The sequence below is a fragment of the Dipteris shenzhenensis genome, chromosome 18 (genome assembly GCF_047967505.1).
Source record: "Dipteris shenzhenensis isolate YYH24624 ecotype China chromosome 18, Dip_SZ_1.0, whole genome shotgun sequence".
NCBI lineage: Eukaryota > Viridiplantae > Streptophyta > Polypodiopsida > Gleicheniales > Dipteridaceae > Dipteris > Dipteris shenzhenensis.
Window position 1 is genome coordinate 33,505,278 of NC_141613.1, and position 8,094 is coordinate 33,513,371.

Below are 8,094 nucleotides of genomic sequence, written 5' to 3' on the forward strand. Positions count from 1 at the left end.
TGAGTATCAGGTGATAGCCTAGCGGCTCTCACTTATTTCTATTTTCTAAGATATTGTATGGGATTGAGAGGATGAGTGGAATGGATCATTGTAAATACCATGTGTATGAATGATAAATACCTTGGTATGGGGTGAGAGTTATTTGTGTATGGGATATTATGGGGTTTTTAGAAAATAGGAAGAGTGAGTCATATAAAGAGGTGGGATCATGTCCATGTGTTCCAATAATATAAGAGAGGCCACATGCCAAGCGTGTGGAAGGCATGTGGAGGAGTGTGGAGTCAAGAGAAATCCTTCTAGAATTCCTATGTGGAATAAGGAGGATGTGGACATATGGAAAAGAGAGGGTCCCTATGGACTCCATGTGGGAAGACTCTTGACTTTCTCAATATTTTAAGAGTCTTGAGCATCTTTTGATGGGACACATGGCAAGAGTAGCCAAAAAGGACATGGATGGTGACATACAGGCTTATGTGATTGATGGGGAAAAGAATCTACAGGCAGCAATTGTAAATGGGTAAAGCAGGGTGACAAAATCTCTATAAAAGGAGCCCTCCTCTCCCTTTTTCATCATCTCTTCCACCATTAGGCCTCATGTTACTATAGCTCTAGTTTGCTCAAGCCTCTTCCATGAGCCTTCTCTCCCTCTTGTAGATATTCTCTTTTGTAGACTCTTGAGTCCATCTCTCTCTAGTTCATTCTCTCTCTATGAGTAGTCTTGGATCTTTTGCTCCCTCTTGTACATATGAAACCTCTTCTTCTTCCTTGTGTTTATAGTATTTTGAGTTGCATTGGAGTGGAGTCTCATTCTATTGACAATGAAAATCACTTCGTATTCTCTCTCTTGAGTCTCTCTTCCCTTTTCTTTCTTTCAAAGCCTTAAAAGTTTTTTCCCATCCATTTCCCGAGCCACCAAGGGAGTTACTTACCCTATTCTAGGAAAAATCTATGAGTGGTGGATCGTTGATGAAGGTGGAGTCTTGAGGAGCATCCTGCCCCGACGAAATTAGCATGGGTGGCGGACAATTTTCATGATAGTTTGACCCCCTATTAGTGTTTTGCTCATAACTTTCTACTCATTAGTTCGATTTTAATGAAACTTATATCAACACTAAGCTCTCTTTAAGGGCATGTCTTTGTGTTATTAGATCTTAAATCAAATACTACAGCAAAAAGTTATGAGTCTTTGTGTTTGACAGTCTGTTTTCATGATAGTTTTTACCCTCGTCTAGTAAACTGCCCATAACTTTCTAACCGCTTCTTTGTTTCTTACGAAATGTATATCAACACAAATTCATCTCAAGATGTATCTCTATATGTGTTTGAATCTTTGGTATCATGTCTCTACTGAAAGTTATAGGCCTCTGTGTCTAATGATAGTTTGTAAAGTGTTTTGAGCTAAGTGTAAAGGTGTCTATGAAGGAAGTGCAATGTTTCCTCGAAACCTACCCATCCAACCCAATCAGACCCTTAAAACTCCTTGATATATATCAGTTCATGTCATGTTGAGCAGCAAGATCTTCTTGTGAAGAGAGTGGGAGAGAAGTAAGGAGTCTCACTTGCAGCTTTCTCACATACACAATGGGGGAACACACACAAAGGTGGAGGCTGAAAAAAATTTTCCTCTTCTTAGATGTGAAAGCCAAAAGAACTCTCTAAGTACAAGAGGAATAGGTGAACCCCATATGTGGGTCTGAAACCAAACTCAGCTAACTAAGGTGGCATACTAATTGAGCCACTAACTAGAGTACATAAAAATAGCTGTCATCCAAATATTATTTATGGATGGTGTACCAACCGCATCTGTAGCTAACAAGTCGGTGACATAAATGCACAACGAGTGGAGCTTAATATCTCAACACTCCCCCTCGAGCTCAATCCCAATTCCTACACACCAAGTAGGTCTCTAAACTTGTGCAGCTTCTTTGTGCCCAATGCCTTTGTGAATATGTCAGCTACCTGATCCTCTGTGCTGACATAAACTAGATCAATAAAACCTACTAGAACCTTCTCCCGCACATAGTGATAATGCACCTCAATGTGCTTTGTTCTAGCATGATAGACTCGGTTATTTGCCAAGTGTATACTACTCATGTTGTCATAATAAATGACAACTGGCCCATTTGTAGACTGATGCATATCATAAAGTAGCTTACGCAACCAAGCTATCTCACATGCAGCCATTGCTGCACCCCTGTACTCAGCCTTTGTGCTTAACAAGGCAACTATAGGATGTTTCTTACTGCTCCAAGTGACTGCAGCACTCCCAAATGAGAACACATATCCACTGGTAGATCGTCTATCAAAAATACTACCAGCCCAATCAGCATTAGTGTATCTGTGCAACTGTATCTGAACCCCAGTCTCATAAAATAGTCCATACTGCAATGTGGACTTCACATACCTCAGTATGCATCTAGCCACATCCAAATGCAGTTTTCTTGGAGCCTGCATAAACTGACTTACCAACCCAATAGCATAGTTCAAATCTAGCCTGGTAATAGTCATATAAATCAAACTTCCTACTATGCGTCTGTACATAGTAGGGTCTTCCAGAAGCTCACCTACATTTGCGCTAAACTTCACATTCTGCTCCAAAGGAACTGAAATAGGCTTTAGCCTGTCATTCCATATTTGGACGGCATGTCCAATCCATACTACCTTTGCAAGAGCCATATCCCACTTGTGGATCTAATCACCTCAATGCCCAAGAAGTAACGTAGCTCTCCCAAATCCTTCATCTCAAGCTTTTGAGAGTGGTCTCAATGGAAGCAAGAACGGAAGAGGGAGAGAGAGAAACAGTGAGCCACACAAGTTTTGGTGGGTGCAAAACCCCACCCTAATCTTCTTTTTCATTCATTTATATATGTGTTTGAGTATTGTACATAACCGGGGTAAAGGCACAGTGACCTTTAACCCCCACAACCTCCCACTTAAAGGACAATGTGCCTTTAAGGGAGAACAACCAGTGAGCATACTATCCAATGCCCATCAATACATGACAATACTCAAACCGCTGACTAGGTAGACTCTTCGTCAGCATATCTACAAGGTTATCATCTGTATGAACCTTGACAAGCTCTATGCGCTTGTCCTCAAGTACCTCCCTGATGAAATGGTACCTGACCTCAATGTGTTTGGTCTTTGCATGAAAGACCGGATTCCATGCTAGCTGAATAGCACTCATGGAATCACTATGCAATGTTGGTACACCTGTATGAATCCCCAAATCTCCCACTAGCCGATCAAGCCATATAGCCTCCTTGCAACCCTCTGTGGCTGCAACATACTCAGCCTCTGTGGTAGACAAAGCAACGCACTTCTGTGCGCGAGACATCCACGACACTGTGCCACCTGCAAAGGTGAACACATAACCAGAAGTGGATCTCCTACTATCCACATGCCCTACATAGTCTGAATCTATGTACCCAAGTACACACATGTCTCCTCTACCAAAGCAGATGCACATCTCCTTGGTACCCTTCATGTACCTCATGATGCACTTAATTGCCTTCCAATGCCTCTTTCCTGGATTAGCCATATACCAGCTAACAACTCCCATTGCAAATGCAATGTTTGGTCTAGTAGCTATCATGGCATACATAAGACTCCCAACTGCTGATGCATAAGGAACCTTGGCCATCATGGCCCTTTCCTCATCTGATTTGGGACTATCTGTATGACTCAGTTTCACATATGGAGGCAATGGAGTACTCACTGCCTTCCCCCCCTCCATATTGAAACGCTGCAATACTTTTGTAACATATTCTTTTTGTGAAAGCCAAAGGAGTTTCCTACTCCGATCACGCGTGATGCGCATACCAAGAATATGACCTGCAAGTCCCAAATCCTTCATATCGAAGGCCTCATGCAACTTGGCCTTTAATGCATCTAGCTCATAAGTATTCTTGCTAGCCAATAGCATATCATCCACATATAGTGCCAAGATTATCAGGCTATTATCCTTAGCCCTTTTAGTATAGAGGCAGTGATCAATTTCACTCCTTCTAAAACCCTGGGACCGAATGAAAGCATCAAAACTTTTGATACCATTCTCTAGGTGCTTTCTTAAGACCATAGATACTCTTTTTCTGCTTGCAAACTAAATGCTCTTTGCCCTTTTCTTCGAAGCCTTCCGGCTGCACCATGTAAATTTCCTCATGCAAATCCCCATGCAAGAAAGGTGTCTTGACATCCATCTGCATAAGGTCCATATCCTCTAATGCCACTAGTCCAAGCATGCATCTAAGTGTGGTCATCTTCACAATCAGAGAGAATATCTCATCAAAGTCCACACCCTTCTCTTGCTTGAACCCTTTAGCGACCAAACGGGCCTTGTACCTAGGCACATCATCACCTATGACCTTCATTTTGTAGACCCATTTACATGGCAATGCTTTCTTTCCATGTGGCAAAGAAACCAAGTCCCAAGTCTTATTCTTCATAAGTAAACTCATCTCTTATTGCATAGCATACTCCCACTTGCGTTGATCCTCGCGCATCATAGCCTCTCTGTAGCAAGAAGGCTCCCCGCAATCAGTAAGCATCACATAGTCTACCCCTAGAACAAACCTATCAGGCGGTCTAGACACTCTAGATGATCTTCTCAAGGGCATTTCAGCTTGCTATCCCACCTGCATATCAGCCACATGTGGCTCATCATTTCCACCTATAGATGATCCATCATCTACCCTTGATTGTATACCTGTGGGAGTACTTGGTGGTACCATTTCTTGCACATTTGGTGCATGGACAACTTGCTGTCTATCAACATATGCAGGTGGATTCACATCTTGGAAAGTGATTCTCCTCATTTTCACATCCCTCATGGGTGCCTTATGCATCTTCTCATTGAAGACTACATCATGGCTACGTATGATCTTCTTTCCTTCTGGATCCCAGAGACGATAGCCCATCTCTCCACTTTCACCATAATTCAGAAAGATGCATTTCATAGACTTAGGATCTAGCTTCTTTTGAAGCTCTTTTGGCACATGTGCATATGCCTCACACCCAAATATACGCAAATGAGAGTAAGAGGGCTTCTTGCCACTCCATGCCTCTTCAGGAATACCACCATCCCAATTCTTACTAGGTGATCTATTGATCACATGCACTACAGTCTTCATTGCCTCAGCCCAAAAACCACCAGAAAGACTTGCATTGGAAAGCATGCATTGCAACATTTCTTGAATGGTACGGTTCATCTTTTCTGCAACTGGATTTTGCTTTGGAGTACGAGGGGATGTGAGCTCCCTCTTAATCCCATATGTATCATAGAAATGCTGAAAGTCATGAGAGAGATACTCTCCACCATTGTCAGTCCGTAGGCATTTAAGCGTTCTACCTGACTGATTCTCAACCAAGGCCAGCCATTTCTAAAATACCTGGAACACATCACTCTTTTGAGCTATAGCATAAGCCTACACTTTCCTAGTTGCATCATCAATGAATGTCACATAGTATTCAGCCCCGCCTAATGACCGTGTAGGCATGGGACGACATACATCTGAATGCACCAAATCAAGCTTTTCAAACTCTTTCTTTCCCCTTCTTTTATGGGCTGATTTAGTCTGCTTCCCATAGAGACAATGCTCACAAAATTCAAAATCAGAGAAACTCAAATGCGGTACATAACCCAAATGGCATAAGAGTTTCATTCCATTCTGGCTCATGTGCCCCAACCTGCAATGCCACAAAGAAGTGCTTGGCTGCTTGGTTATTGCAACAACATGATCAAATACCCCTGATACATGTAAGGGATACAAAGTCCCACACTTGGCACCCCTAGCCAAAAGCATAGAGCCCTTTTGAATTTTCTAACTCTGAAAGCCAAAAGTGGTGTGAAAACCAGCATCATCTAGCTGACCCATTGAAATAAGACTCTTGGTCAACTTAGGCACATGACTCACATGTTTCAAAATAAATGCAGACCCATTTGCAAAAGAAAACTTTATGTCACCTACTCCCACTATGTCACATGCATAGTCATTTCCAAGATGCACACAACCTGTCTTTCCACTGTCATATGTGGAGAACCATTCCCTATGGGGAGTAACATGGAATGAAGCACCAGAATTGAAAATCCAATCTTGGGAATATGCATCATCTGAAGTGATAAGCAACTCTGTAGATAAACTAGACATGAAGAGAACGTCATTGTCACTATCATGTGTGACTGCATTGATCTCCTCAATCTTCACTTTTCCTTTGTCCTCCCTTGGACTCTCTTCCTTTTGATTTGCACCCCAATTTGCATTCTTTTTCTTATCCTTTTGCTCTCTTTTCAGCTTGTAGCAATCCTTTTTCATATGGTCCTTCTTGCCACAGTGGTAACACTCAATGTTTTGTGCCCTGGATTTGCTACGAGACTTCCCTCTTTCTTGGGACTTCCCCCTGAACTGTGATCTGCCCCTTTGCACATTTAAGGCTGCATCCTGCTTGTTGCCATCCATAGACTTCCGTCTAATCTCCTTCGCCAACAAGCTACCCACAACATCATCAAATTTCAGTACTCCACCAGGTGCAGAGTTACTCACAGCTGTACGGAAGGTATCCCATGACGATGGCAATGAACATAAGAGAAATATTGCCTTAGTCTCCGCATCAAAATTCATCTTCTAAGCCTGAAGGTGGCTGAAAATAATATTGAATTCATTCAAGTGAGAAGCAATGGAGACCCCTTCGTTCATCTTCAGCTCAAACAACCTCTTCATGAGGTAAACTTTATTAGAGGTAGTTTCCTTCTCATAAGTGGGACACAGTTTCTTCCACAAATCTTTCGTAGTTTGCTCATTTACTACTGTGAAATAAACTGACTCTGCAAGATGAAGTCTACTAGTAGACTTTGCTAATGCATCCAACTCATTCCAATCATCCTTAGACATATTCGTAGGCTTAGCTTCAATCCCTGCCAAGGGTTTAATCTGCTTCTTTTGAATAAGCACATCCCTTATCTGTTCTTTCCACAAAGAAAAGTTTGTCCCATCAAACTTTTTAATGTTGAAAAACTCCTTTTCAGACATGGAAGAGGATGCCATAATGCAAATAAAGCAAAATCCCAAATGCTAGTGCCTACAAGAGAGAATCACATCAAATACCAGGTGAACCCAAATGTGTATGCCACAATAGATTGAAATATCACCAAAACTCAAAGCTCAAAGCATCAAAAGATGCAGCTGACTCATGTGCATGTACTATGCATCCATATGAGCAAATCTGGCCCAAAAGAGAATGCCAACTCCAATGGCAATCCAAAATGCCAATAAGTGCCAAATGACTCAAGCATAAACACCGTCCACTGGCATATACATTAATAATATCTCATCCAAGAGAGCATAGCACTATCAGTGCATCACCTGCAATGTGTCAAAGCTGTCCCTCAGCATAAAATAGCATCCATGTGCAAAGCGTCCATAAAAATAGCATCCCACAAGGCAATTTGGGCCTATCAGCGCATCCAATAAGGACCGCAATGCATCCAAATGGCCTATAAATCATCCACTGCAACCTAATGCACACCACCAATGAGCGCACACTGCTCAAACTACAACCAGAGTGATCTGCATAAGGTATGCTCAAGAAATCATAGTCCCACGGTAATGACTGCTACTGAAAATAGAACCTGAGATGCCTCAAAACATGGGTGCCATTGCATCATCGGACTCAGCAAGAAAATCTGCAAATATCTCTCTTCTATCAGAACTCCAAAATCCCAACCGATGAGTGAGAAATGGGAGTCAACACTTATCCACTGCCATGTGGCATAAATCTAATGTTTCAAAACCTTAGAATGAAAAATGCATAACAGAGAGACGAAATCGAATACACAGAGATCTATAACTCTGAAAATCCTCCATCGAATTGCGTAAGAACTGACAGGTAGGGGTTTTTGGGTGTCCAGAACGCAATGGAACATACGGTTTTGGAAACCGTGGTCTCAATCACTGGGTCCAACACACGGACTGAAAAACGTTTTTGGAAATAGAGCTGTTTGTAAACTCCATCGGAGTGTGAATGATGAGCAACATAGAAGTTTTAGGACCTCCTGAGTCCACTGAAACTGATAGATCTACAAATGGTTTCTCCAAACTT